Source organism: Eretmochelys imbricata, chromosome 4 (assembly GCF_965152235.1).
Source record: "Eretmochelys imbricata isolate rEreImb1 chromosome 4, rEreImb1.hap1, whole genome shotgun sequence".
NCBI lineage: Eukaryota > Metazoa > Chordata > Testudines > Cheloniidae > Eretmochelys > Eretmochelys imbricata.
Window position 1 is genome coordinate 128,225,922 of NC_135575.1, and position 13,862 is coordinate 128,239,783.

Here is a 13,862-nt window from a genome sequence, read left to right on the forward strand (position 1 = left end):
AACCTAGTGGGTCCAGCAATTAAATAATATGTTTACATAGCTTAATTCTGAGGTGGAACATTGTCCTCCAGGTATCTATGTCCATTAGGCATGCATCTTCACTATGACTACAATATTTACTTTGACACCCTGCATGGCCTCTTATCAGCTGCTGCATTTGAGGGACTCTATGGAAAATTGAAAAGCTCCTGGGATTTTGTGACTCCTATTTACCTTCAGATTGCAGGAGAGAGAGTGCAAGGAGATGAACAGCATTTGAGGACCAATTTGGCTAGTATTGGGAACCTGGATTGCCTTTCCTCTCATGGTGTTTTTTTGCAGCCTGTGGCTGGTGCATTGCTCTGCTTTTCAGTCAGTACACTATGAAGAGTGTCTGAATAAAGTATTTTAAAAAAATCTTTCCTTTGGAAATTACTTTGCATTTTTACCATTTCATTTATCTAATGTAATTATAGTACAATAATCACAGGTGCATGTAAACAATTCACTGTCCTCCAGTCTGGACTATTGACGGTTTTAATTAGATACTTCGCTTTTACTATATTATATACCGCAAGCACTTCTAAACGGCATCCAAAATTAAATCACCCTTGCGTTTAGGGACCTGATCCACTGTCGTCTGTCAAAGCCAGTGGGAAGACTCCCATTTACTTCAGTGGGCTTTGGCCCAGGCACTGGCAACATTTATAGAGGCTTGATTCTTCTTTCCATTTTACATCAGGACAGTGGAGAGAAGAATCAGACCTGAGGCTGTCCTCTATACTCATGACCAGGTATCAAGATACTCCAAAGATCAATTCAAAAGGCAAAGAACTAGAGATATTTTTCTGTTTGGTGGAAAACAACTTTATTTTCTTTGGCTTGGTGATCCAAAAATATAAACACTCTGCACTTCAGAGGAAGGTCAGGATTTGGCATTGCAAACTAGAGAGCCCGGCTTAGCCGCATGAAGAATTTGTGTCTTATGTGCAAACTAGCACTAAGTAAACAAATCTCTAGTTCATGTGCCTGAGCAAAATTATACACGGCCAGAATTAATTAGGAAAAAAAAGTATTGACAGTGGAAAATGGCTAAGAAACATATTGAAGGCCTGAGTGGTGAATACTTCATTAGTCTTCTGAGACGTTCTGCACTTCAGTGTCGAGTTGAAACACACTGAGACCCAAAGATGTCCACAGTGTAAGAACAGCTGCATCTTAACTCTTATACTTAGATTTACTTGAATAAATATCACCAGGGCTGAGACCTATCATATAGGGCTTTAGATAGCTGACAGAGTAACAAAGAAGCTTCACAAAGTAGGTCTCAGGCTGAATACTGGGCTAATATTCTCTAATCCCAAAGGCCTTTTCATTCAAACATATCCCTGCAGAGATCTATTTACTCAACAATTGGCATTTAAAATAGGTATAGTACCAAGATTAGGCTTTTCTGAGCCTTTGTTTGTGTTCTGAAAATCAATATTGCAGTAAGAGGAAAAGTTCTTTGAATGCTATTATTCTTGTGACTTTATAATTCATTTTCCCATAAGACATCTGCGAATAACCAGAAACCCATAATGTCTTAATTACTCATGAAAAATATACTTCACTGCTGATATATATATACATATTCAGGGTGAGAAATTTTTGCTAAAGGGCATATTAATTTCCTGGATAACTTGACCTAGATTTCTCAGTGAGTTGTTTATAAAATCAGATCAGTGTTGATATGAATGAAGAAAACTCTTTATTTTTACTGCCTACATTAGTTTATCAGCTTATATTTCTTTGTCTCTTCCCTCCTGATTCTGAGTATGGGTGTTAAATGGAAGGGAAAGACAATCAAAACTGGAAAATAAAGTAGTTAATTTTATTAATGGGTTAAAATAATATTTTAAAAACCCAATAACAACCCCTTAGATTAAAACAGATTTTTTATGAGAAACTCATAAAATAACTACAGCAAATGTTCTCTTCTTTTTGTGTTCCAGACATAGTCCATACTTTTATTAACTAGCCAGTGTTATTGTTTAAAGTGGGAGTACCCCCCATAGTATTACACACAATAGCTAGTGTTTGCAAGGTTTGACCCAACTGTTTTGTGCCTCAGTTTCCCTACCTGTGAAAATTAGGATAATGATACTTGCCTCCTTTTTAAGTGCTTTTAGATCTACTGATGGAAAGCACCATATAAGAATTAGGTGTTTCATAGAACGACAGGGTTAGAAGGGACCACAAGGGTCATGTAGTCAAACCTGTCAAGATGCAGGATTTGTTTTGCCTGAACTATCCAAGACACATGGCTACCCAGCCTTTTTTAGAAAACCTCCAGTGAAGCAGCTTCCATGTACAATGAGTTTAAAATGTGTTTTTGTTTTATAAATGTGTTATTCTGGTTAGGTAAAACAAAGAGAGAAACTTAAATACATTTCGAGAGTTGGAGAAAAAGCTTTTCTCGGATGCCAATAAATGTAACATTTTGGTACCTGCTACAAGGCTAACGCATTTCCAGGTAGATGGGCTCTGCAGAATGAAAACAACAGGGAGTAAGTGGGGCTCACTTGTCAAGGGATATATTGGAGGGTTTGAAAGCTAGGAGATGGGTTGGGGTTTTGGGGTGGACAAGCAGCTGTAGTGGTGTCAGATCAACGGAGCTAGTTTACAGATAAGTATAGATGTGCGCAGCATTAGACTGCAGGTTCTGGACGATACCTATGTTTGCCCTCTGCTCCCTAATGGTTGGTATTTGTCAGCAAGCGAAGGGTTTAGATTCAACCAGTTTTAAGCTCAACATTATCTCCTACTATTTTTCCCCTCTCAGACTAGTGCTACCGTCTTCACATAAATTATCACAAGTACATAATATACGAAATGGATACCTATTCACAATAAATTACACGAAAGGGCCAGATTCCCAGCTGGTATAAATCAGCATAGCTCCACTGCAATCAAAGGAGCGGCACTGATTTACAGGAGCTGAAGATCTGCCCATAGTATCTTAATATCACTCCTCTGGGAATTTCCCTGCTTTCCCCATGATTTTCTAGAGAACCTTGGCCCCAGAATGAGTTTAGGGACTCATTAAAATCCAGAGCAGCATTCTGCTGCTGAAGAAAGGTGGATTAGTCGGACAAAGCAATCCCTTAACAATATCAGGAGGCTATGCTAAGAGCAGGCCCTGCCCTGAGGCTGGAATGCAGGAGAGAAGAGCGTGTCAGATGGGAGAGGATGAGATGCAGGTCGTCCATTTGTAGGTGGAAAGCTAAGGGCTAGCACCTGGTGGTGGGGGAGGTGGAATACTGAGGAGCAGAAGGGAATGGAGAAGGGCTGCTATTAGTTACACCAGAGTTTGCTCCCTTTTCATCTGGCGTGTTTGCTTGTGTGTGAACTCAGGGTAATTCGGGAGTCACAAACCCAGCAAACCAAGCCCATCATTTAAGGTTCAGTGACGTACAACCTGGAATCTATAGGTCTCACCTAGGGCTATGGAGGCCATCTGTGTACATAGAGATAGCCTGATCATATCCAAATCCTTGTTGCCCTGTGATTCCATTTTTAGACCTATACAGGACAATCTAGTAGAGGATGAACTGTATCCCTACAGGTTTCAGAGTAGCAGCCGTGTTAGTCTGTATTCGCAAAAAGAACAGGGTGACTTGTGGCACCTTAGAGACTAACCAATTTATTTGAGCATAAGCTTTTGTGAGCTACAGCTCACTTCATCGGATGCATACTGTGGAAAATACAGAAGATGTTTTTATACACACAGACCATGAAAAAAATGGGTGTTTATCACTACAAAACGTTTTCTCTCCCCCCACCCCACTCTCCTGCTGGTAATAGCTTATCTAAAGTGATCACTCTCCTTACAATGTGTATGATAATCACCATATAATGTGTATATGGCCCACCTTGATTATCATACACATTGTAAGGAGAGTGATCACTTTAGATAAGCTATTACCAGCAGGAGAGTGGGGTGGAGGGAGAGAAAACCTTTTGTAGTGATAAACACCCATTTTTTTCATGGTCTGTGTGTATAAAAACATCTTCTGTATTTTCCACAGTATGCATCCGATGAAGTGAGCTGTAGCTCACGAAAGCTTATGCTCAGATAAATTGGTTAGTCTCTAAGGTGCCACAAGTACTCCTTGGTATCCCTACAGAAACCAGAACAGTTCCAGTAGCAACCTCCTGTAGGTAAATGAAGGGATAAAACCATGCCTTCCATATTCACAGCACATGCACTTGATGTATGGTAGCTCAGATCTTCTTAGACACTTCCATAATATTTTGCCTCTTAGCACTGGGAAAATCCTGACTCCTGACATAGGGGGGATTAAGAAATATACAAATATAGTCTTCTCATTGTGGTCCAGGATTTGTGATCTTACAGGAGGGTACTTTCTGTTGTGTCTTGTGGTTTTTGAGAGTCTACGGAAAATATTTTGATCAGCCTAAATATAAAGATTAGAAAAGTACCCTATAAATAAACAATTCTTTGAACAGAGCAGTTCCCTTATTTCAATTTATACTTTGTGCATCTAACAAGCCATGGTGTATAGAGGGAGCTTGGCTTTCTGTCATATTGGTTTAGATTCCCCTCAAAATGAAATGTTGATGGGGTAATATCTTGCAGCTACAGAACATATAATACAAACAAAAGTAAATTAAGCTTTTAAAAAAGTCAAATAATGTTAAGGCCTGCAAAGCAGACAGGAGAAATGAAAGGCAGAGTTAGACTGTTAGAACTGTGCCAGCATCCTTTATTCAATTCTACTATGCCTAAGCAGTAGCTGCTCTGTTGAAAAGGATGGCACTTATACTAAAGAACAATCATGGGAAACAGGAGCTTGGATAAAGTCACATAGAAATACAGCTGATGGGAAAAATGGGGAGATTCAAAATCTCAAGTTGGTTTCTATGTTGCAGAGTTCAAATTGGAACAATTTTTATTTATTCAGGAATTTTCACCATTTTTTTTAACAAATGAACATTTTGTATTTTTGCTTTCCCCCAAATCCCCTCACTTTTTCTTTTTGCCACCTAGTTCAACAAAATGAATGATGTCCAGATTTTGTTTTGTTTTCTATTTTTCCTTTTTCTTTTTCCACTCTAACTTTTCAAAACTTCCTCAACTGTGGAAAAGTTTCATTTTTCTTTTTGCCTTGTTTTAACTTTTCCAAAGTCAATGAAGTTTTGAAAAGTTACAGGGGGATGGGGAGAGAAGGAAAAAGAAAAAGCGGGAAGAAAAAATAACCCCTTATTTATTCAGTTGTATTCAATGGCAAAGAAGTGGGGGGGGGGGGGGGAAGGGGGTGGGGGGGGGGGGGAGATGGGGAACAAAACACCAAAATTAAATAATCAGATTTCAAAAACAAAACTATCTAAAATTTCAGTTAAAAACAAAATGACTTTTTTTCTTTTGAAATTTCCCTTTGAAAATTTTGGGAAAAAAAGGTTGAAAATGACAATTATTTTATTTCCAGTGAAAACCTATTTTGTGGACAGAAACAAAATTCAGTTGCAAAATTTCACCCTGCTCTACATAGGAACTTTGTCATTTAAACCCAAACTTTCAGTGTCCAGTTATTTTGGGTGCATGCCTCTAGAGGGTATGTCTACATTGCAATTAGACACCCGTGGTTGGCTTATGCCAGCTGACTGGGGCTCACAGGGTTCTGGCTGCGGGGCTGTTTATTTGCGGTGCAATGATCCGGCTTGGGCTGCAGCCCAAGCTCTGGGACCCTCCCACTACACAGGGTCCTAGAGTCTGGGCTGCAGTCAAAGCCTGGACATCTACACTGCAATTAAACAGCCCTTCAGCCCAAGCCATGTGACCCTGAGTCAGCTGGCATGGGCCAGGTGCACGTTTTTAATTGCAGTGTAGGCATAGCGTCCAGCTTGAGAGACTTTGGCATCCAAAAATCAAGACACACATTTCTGAACTCTTTTAGAAAAAATATGGGCCTTAACCTCTCTGTTATTCCTATACCCCGTCTATAAAATGGGTCTAATGATCCTCTGCTTTCTGGAGGTGCAAGACTTAATGCATTAATGGCTGTAAAGTAATCTGAAACTAGTTCCCAAAATTCTGAAAGTCCCTGTAAGAGCTGCTTGTTACAGGTAACTGCTTCTGTGCTAAATGTTGTCAGCTGTGAACATTAACAAAGAGAAAGCTCTGGAACGGGCCTGGAGGCAGATGAAGGTAGGAAGCAGCCCCGGAAGTCACGGTGAGTTTGAGGGAGCAGACCTGAGCTATTTAATACAGGATACCTGGGCTGGAACTCAGAGTAGAGGGGGGGCCTGGGTTCCCCTACCTACCCCCACGAAAAGGATGTAAAAGCCCCCTGAAGCCAGGAAGCAAGGACTCTTGAGCCCAGACTGGGGCAGAAGACCTTGCATAAGGTCATTAGACTTTTTGTTTGTTGGACTTTTGCCCACCCTAGAAGAGGTGGGGTTATAAGTGACGTGGCTGGAGCGCTGAGTCCGGAGAAGGGGTAGCCACTGCACGTTTGGCAGGGCTGTCAACAGGAGGTGTCAGAGTTGAAGAGGCTGCTTCACCATGTCTCACCAGGAGGGGGTGCACAGGCTGCTGAGGCACCCCCTGCCACACTGCCTCAAAGAGTTCACCATCTAAGGCTCTGAGCCTGAAATTCAGTGTGCAAGGACAGAAACCTGTGTGCTCATGGAGCCCCACTGACTTCAGCTGCAGGGTCAGGGATCAAAGTAAGAGCTATGCAAAAGCTGTGGCTTTGTTCTCAGAGGGTTTCTGTAATGTTGTAGGTATTTTTGTTATGCCTGTTGCCACCTGGTGGCCAATGTGAGAATAGCTATTTATTGTTAGAAGCCCTATGGCTGTACTGAGCATGCTCCAGTGAGGTGGGGACATGGGGGGTGAGAGTGAGGAAGTTGTTTGAGATGGAATCTGATGAGTTGTCTAGGTGATCCTGTACCGAAATAACAGATCTCCTTTTTGTCAATTCTAAACTGTTTGGGGTCTTCATATACCCGCATTACAGTTTTGCTGATACATTCTTTAAATTGCTGAGAGGTACACGAACACTGTTATCCCCATTTTACAGATGAGGAAATTAAGGCACAGTCAGTGACTCACAGAAAGTGGCATAGAGCTTGGAGTAGAAATCCATGTCTCCTGACTCCTGTATTTTTTATTTTTTTTCAGAAAAAAGACCTTCCTTCCTGTAAGATGCTGAGTATATTGCCTCCAAATACGGCAAACAGGCATAGCTTCAGCTCTGCACATGAATGGTGTTAGGTAGGATGTGATGAGAGGGCTATTCATTGGGCCACAGGGGAACACACGACAGCTTCCAATCAAAACAAAATGGGAAAATGTTATGTAAAATTGGCTCTGTATCCTTTTTTTTTTTATATTCCACTGTGTTGATCTCTTTTGATTGCTGGATGTTGTGACTTGTTTACAGGGGATGTTTCTCCTGGCCTTGACCTGTAGGTTAATATGTCAGTGCCCTCAGGGTGGACCCTTTAGTTCCTTCTTTTCTAATGGATTAAATATTATTCTCGGGTCTCTTAGAAGATGAGCCTTAAGGAGGTCACAAGACGGGAGAAAAAGGAGAGACTCTAGGTGTGCAACAAGCTAAAGCTGGGTCACCTTGAAATGAAAGGGAGTTTTGCCATTCACTGCATTGGGGCCATTAGCAAAGCATGTTTTTTCAGTGAACTATCCAGAAATTAAACTTCCATTATCAAGGGCACCCACCGTGTGTGAATCTGACTGAAAACACATATTCTCTCTATGAGCAGTTCATGCTTTCTCGGGCTTTCCTTCTGTTTTCAGTTGTACATGCTTGTCTCTGGCAAACAGTTCTGGTCCAGTTTTATGTTTTCCCTCTGGGTTTCTGCCGGAGATGGGATACCATTGATCCAGCCTTTCAGAAGAGACTACCAATTTTTGGATGTCTTAGTTATTGGGGACCCAACTTCAAACTCCTTAATGGGACCTGATTTTTCAGAACATGCTGGGCACCTACCCTTTGAAACCAGAACCGTTTAAGGTATCTCAAGCTGGATACCGCGAAATGGAAGCAACCTAAATCATTCATCACTTCTGGAAATCTTGGCCCTCATTCCTACTTCAGTCTGTAGAAGCAGAGAATGAAAAAACCTTCTGTTGTAAGTTAGAAGAACAATCCATGAATGGCTTTAACATCCTCTGCCCTCCTCTTTCATAGCTACTGTGTATCTCTGTTTTACTAAGTTATTTAAACTGAGACTAAATTTCTTCCCAGGCTCCTGGCCCCTCATGGCATGTTTTCTCTGTTGGAGATTCAGTCCTTGTACATCATGTAGTAAATATAAAAAAATAGGTTTACATACCAGTGAATAGAGAAATCTCTTTCCAGGTCAATGCAAGAAATTATAGAGCCTTGGAAAGCCCTAGTTTTATCTCCTGCCAAAGGAGGGATTAAGTCACAATGATTCCCAGGCCTAAGGGTTTTTTTGTTTTTTTTTTTTTGCTTCTGCCTTCTTTGAGTGCAAACTGACAGAGACGAGTTTTCACTCCAAACAGCTGTCTGTTATTTGAATGGAGTCAGTTCCTAATCCCGCACATGACTATCATCAGAGTCTGCTGTAGTGGAAATGTTTCTAGTATCAAAACAAAGCCTTTGGCACAGAGACCTGTTTGAGCGGGCTCTACGCATAACCCCTGATTTCAAACGCTATCTTTTCTCAAAAGGCAGCACTCCGTTGGCTACCAAGCTAGTCATTACCCAGTTAACTAGAAAAAATGCACTAAGATTTGCATAATTATAAAGAAGCAAAATAAATATAAGATGTTCAAATGAAAATCAGTCCCTGGCATCTTTCTGTTTTTGTGTGTATGTGTTTTCTTTCCCTAAATGTCCATCTGGAAATTAGGATTTCAAGTAAAACTGGATCTAATAATTAATGGGATGTTCTTAGCTCAAAATTATATATCCCAAGATATCACTTGGTTGGAGATATTTACAGCAGCTCTAGATGAATTTTATAAGGTTTGGATTGAATAAGTATCCAAAATGTTTATTTGGTAATTTGCACTTGTATGCTACCTGCTGTTGAAGGGTCACGAAGTGCTTAACACAAGGAGTAAGTTTTATTATCCCCATTTTACAGGTGGGGAAGCTGAGTCACAGAAAAATTAAGGCCAAATTCTTCAAATTTGGGTGACTTAACATTAAAAAGAAAGGCTGGTGGAAGAATGGTGTTGTGGTTAAGGGTATGCACTTGGTTGTGGAAGGTTTAGGTTCAGTGCCTGGCTTGGCTACAGATTTCTTGCCTGACCTTAGACAAGTTACAATTTCTTTGTCCCTCAGTTTCCATTCTGACATAGTGTGACCATGAAAAGGGAGTGAAAAGCTACAAGTTGCCCAGTGATTTCAATGCAGGATTGGGGACCAGGAGCTCTTAAATTCTAATCCAGACTATGCCATTAAATTGTGTGGCCTGGAGCACTTCACTTTGGGAGAACCCTCCCTGCTGTGGTAGAGTTGCACAGGCCATCAAATGCAGCACAGCAGCGTGGTTCTATAGGGAAGGAGCGCAGGCCAAGGAGGGGGCTGCATTAGTTGTCCTGTGGTGGCCTATTGCAGCAGTATTGTAGTAGTGAGGCAGGGATATAGTTCATGGCTGGGTTAAGGGGTTATGTTCCTGAAGGCTAGGGAAGGAGGAGGCCCAGTGTCAGCTGTGAGAGAAGCAGACAAGCAAGTGGTGAAGATTGACCTCACTGGCGAATCAACAGGTGAGGTGTGGGGTGGCCAATGTGACCGAAGAGAAGTCTGGGTGAGTAGGAAGGGGTAGAAGTCTGAAGGGCCTGGAAGGTGGGAGCAGAGTATTGACAATGGCGTGAGGGTAACTTCAGCGGCAGTAAATTTACTGACGCTTCTCTCTAATTAACATCTACATTTGGCACAATAGTCCCCATTAAACTGATTTAATGCTCAGTTCAAAAGGCTTTAGAAACTATACTAGGGAAGAATCAGTTTATTCAGGAATTTCTATCATAAACCCCTTTGAATTCAGCCTGCCTGTAACACATACCCCTTGGTGGGAATCTCTCCTGGGTGGAGAAAGGGGCAGACGTTCAAAATTAGGAGCTACTTATGGGGACGAATACAGCTTGAGGAGGTCAGTGTGCAGAAATGGCCTTGGGAGAACACATTAGCTGACTTCTTAGCAGCTAGATTAGCCCCTCCTCCCCAAAGAGCTGGTGAGTCTCCCAGTGCACAGGGTTAGAAGGGGTAGCCCCACCCTGGAGATGGAAGGGCTGCTCATCGTCACACTAAACTCCCCCGGATTGGAAGGTGTCCTTAGTGGGGAAACATTCACTTCCCAAGAAGCCTTTTCGATCGGAATAGAATAGGTGCCACCATGTGCCTGGTAGCTAGTGGAAAGCATTTGGGATCAGCCTCTCACAAGGGTTAATTGCTGGCTCAGATAGAACGTGTCTCTCGAGTGAGCTGCATTTCAGCTGTCTGTCAAGGGGATCACTTGCCATACTGTTTAGGTCAGATGGCTCATATGCTCCCCTGCTTGCTTGCTGAGTGGAGTAAACCATGGTGGGACCAGCAGAGGGTGAGAGAGGACTAGTGGGATGCCACAGTGCCACTTTCCTTCCTCCTTCTGGCATGAGGTGGGCAAGGCCAGGGGACTAGCGGCCCTGAACGGCATGCTCCCCACCAGCACTGCGACAAATCCACAGATAAAATCTTCTGGGAGTTACCTGGACTCCTTCAGAGTGCTCTGCGACCCCGCTGTGCAGCTGGGGGCAGCGAGCCCATGGGTGCCAGCTGGAGGGTGGCAATGAGGGTAAGGATTTCTTCTGTAGTCTGCCCACTCCACAGGGAGAAGAGCTGGGATCATCACCTCTGCTTCTTTCTCTGGCCCCTCCCCCACCACTCAACCCCTAGCCAGTAATCCTCAATGCTTTTGTACAGGGAAGGAGCTGATGGGTCAATATATTTGTATATTCTGACAAGAATTTGTTAGTTTTCCCTAACCCCCATATCACAGCACAGCGTTTCCAGCCCTAGCTAACCCTCTTGATAACAGAATCAGTCTTGTTTTCAAAGAATCAGCAGAAATCTTCAGCAGACCAGATATTAGGGCAGCAACCTGGGTTGTGGGAGACCTGTCCTCAGGTCTCTCCCTGCTTTTCCACAGACTTCCTGTGTCACCCTGGGCAAGTCACTTTAAGGCCCAGATCCTGAAAGATATTTAGGTCTCTAACTCCTATTGGTTTCAATAGGAGCTAAGCATATGAATACCTTTGAGGCTCTGGGCCTTAGTCTCTCTGTGCCTCAGTTTCCATCTGTAAAATGGAGATAATAGCACTTCCCTACCCCCAAAGGGGTGTTCTGAGGATAAATACATTAAAGGTTGTGAAGTGCTCAGATACTGGGATGGGGGCCATGTACCTACCTACCTACCTTAGACACCTGGAAGAGATTTTCACCAAGCAAACCCATATTTTAAATTTACTTCAGAAAATTCATGTATATGTAAAGGCAATCCTGCAGGACAATATGGAGTGAAACACAGGCATGGGCATGGGAACTTCAGTCTTTGCTAAATATCAAGCCCACTTAAATGTAAAGCTGGTTGAATAATTTCTGTCAAAATGTCTGTCTGTCTGTCTCTGTCCCCCGGCCTGCCACCCCAGAAAATGGCTCTTCAGTTTAACAGAAAATTTAATGAAAAAGTTTGTTTTCATCCAGAATTTTGGAGGTTTCATAATGCAAATGTTCATTTGGGGGGCATTTAGCTCATTGAAAACTCAACACATTTTGAAAAAGAAATTTCAACAAAAACACAGATAATTTTCAGGTGTTGACATTTTTGGCAGGGGAAAATAAGCCCCCCTCTCCCCCGCACTCTAATTGTATGTGATGTGTTTGAAATTCAGCAGGGTAATGGAGTTGTTGAAGTGCTTTGTATCACTTGAGCAGAACGAAAGTGGGCAAAGTCTCTTTTACAGGGTAGATGAGTAGAGGATTCTGACCTGGTAGATTTTTAAAATTCCCTTTGCATAGGTGTAAATGACTCTGCAAGATGTTCTTGTCTGACATGGTTTGCCCATCTCTGCTCCTGTCTCTTTAAAAAAAAAATCTAAAAATAATTTAAAAAATCTTGTCGCTAAAGCTGTTAATTTCTAGGCCTTTCCACAGTATCTGAGCTTGTCTACACTTAAAATGCTACAGCAGCACGAGCACAGCTGTGTAGGGCTTCAGTGTAGACACGACCTACGCTGCCGGGAGGGGTTCTCCTGTCAGTGTAGGTAATCCACCTCCCTGAGAGGTGGTATTTAAGTCAACGGGAGAATTCCTATGTCAACCTAGCACTGTTTACACTGGGGACCTATGTCGGCTTAACTACGTCACTCAGGAGTGTGGCTTTTTCACACCCCCTGAGTGACGTAGCTGGATCGATCAAATTTTCTAGCGTAGACCAGTCCTGAGAAATTTTATAAAATGAAGAACATCTGAGTTGTGCTATCCCTGGACTTCAGCAGCAAAAGATACATGGAGATAATACAAGCCCAATTAACGGTTTGTTCATCCAAGTTTGGATCCTGGGTGTGGCTTGGGTGTCCCAGAGTGCAGGTGTCATAACTACCTCTCCTGAGGAGCAGCTACACTCTATGGTATTCCCAGGATATCCAGAGTTGAACTTGTGCTGTTTCCACATAGTGTAAGCTCCCATTTTGTGCCCAAACTTCCCTGCCCAGTGAGGAGTGGGTTGCACAGGGGCAGGGGAGAGTCAAGGGCATCATGGCTCCCTCAGGCCTGGAGCAGTGATCTTTCTCCATGATCTCCTGAGCTGCAGGGCTTGAAGTCCATGTTCCAAACTCATCCTCCAGTGAGGGGAGCATTGCACAGCTCACCTCATGGAATTGCCAGGCAGGCCCTTTGTCCTTATTGCCCAGGAGAGGAAGGGTAGGGTGCAGCCCGATATATGAGTGAAAGAAGGACAAGGACTAGCCCTATTCAAGAGGTTTATCACTTCTGACTATTATCCAGTAAGAAAGTGCCTAGCATGCAAAAGCCAGACAACTAACACCATTCACACTGCTTCCACCACATCACCACTCCAGCCAAGACACTTACACTCTACCTAAGGCAACTTTTGGTGGCTGCTTAAGTCAACCCAGTTTTACAGTAGGAAAGTAAGATAAGAAGCTCCCAGCTCCACTTTACACCATATCTGTCATCCACAAGCCTCTCCCTAACCTCCCCCAGACCTGAAACAAACGACTCGTTGGACAAATGCCAAAGTACAAGAGGATAAAAACAAAAAAGCCATCATCTTTCCCTCCCCTCCCCTTCGGGTGTTTGAAAGGGATACACTCAGCATGCAAAAAACCTGCTGACTTCACACTCCATTAGAGAATGTGATTTGAAACCAACAAAAATAATTGTCACTGTGTTTAGCCAGAGTCAATAAAAGCACTAAGGGTCTGGCAGTGTCAACCGAAGAAAGAAAATAAATTGCCAGCTCATGAGCACAATGCATCCTGAAAAGAAGTTTTCTTTGCTCTGTGCTCAGAAAAGAAGGAGGGGGGGTTGTAATGTGAGTGTGTGTGGGGGGGGGTTGTTCCTGGTGACATATTTCATGTCTGTTGATATCGTTTTAACAAGGAGCTCTAAACTGTGGGGTCTTGAATCATGGCATACGAAAGAATAAATAAGCCAGTGCATGCACTGATTGCATAGCTGGCTCATGTAGTAAATCTACAATCAAATGTTTATCTATAGGGATACACACAAAAGTTGCAGAAGAAGAATTGTTATGCAGCCTTCATTTTCCACAGTGGCTAGTGATTTCGGGTGCTCCATTTTGATTTTGGGAGAGAGGTG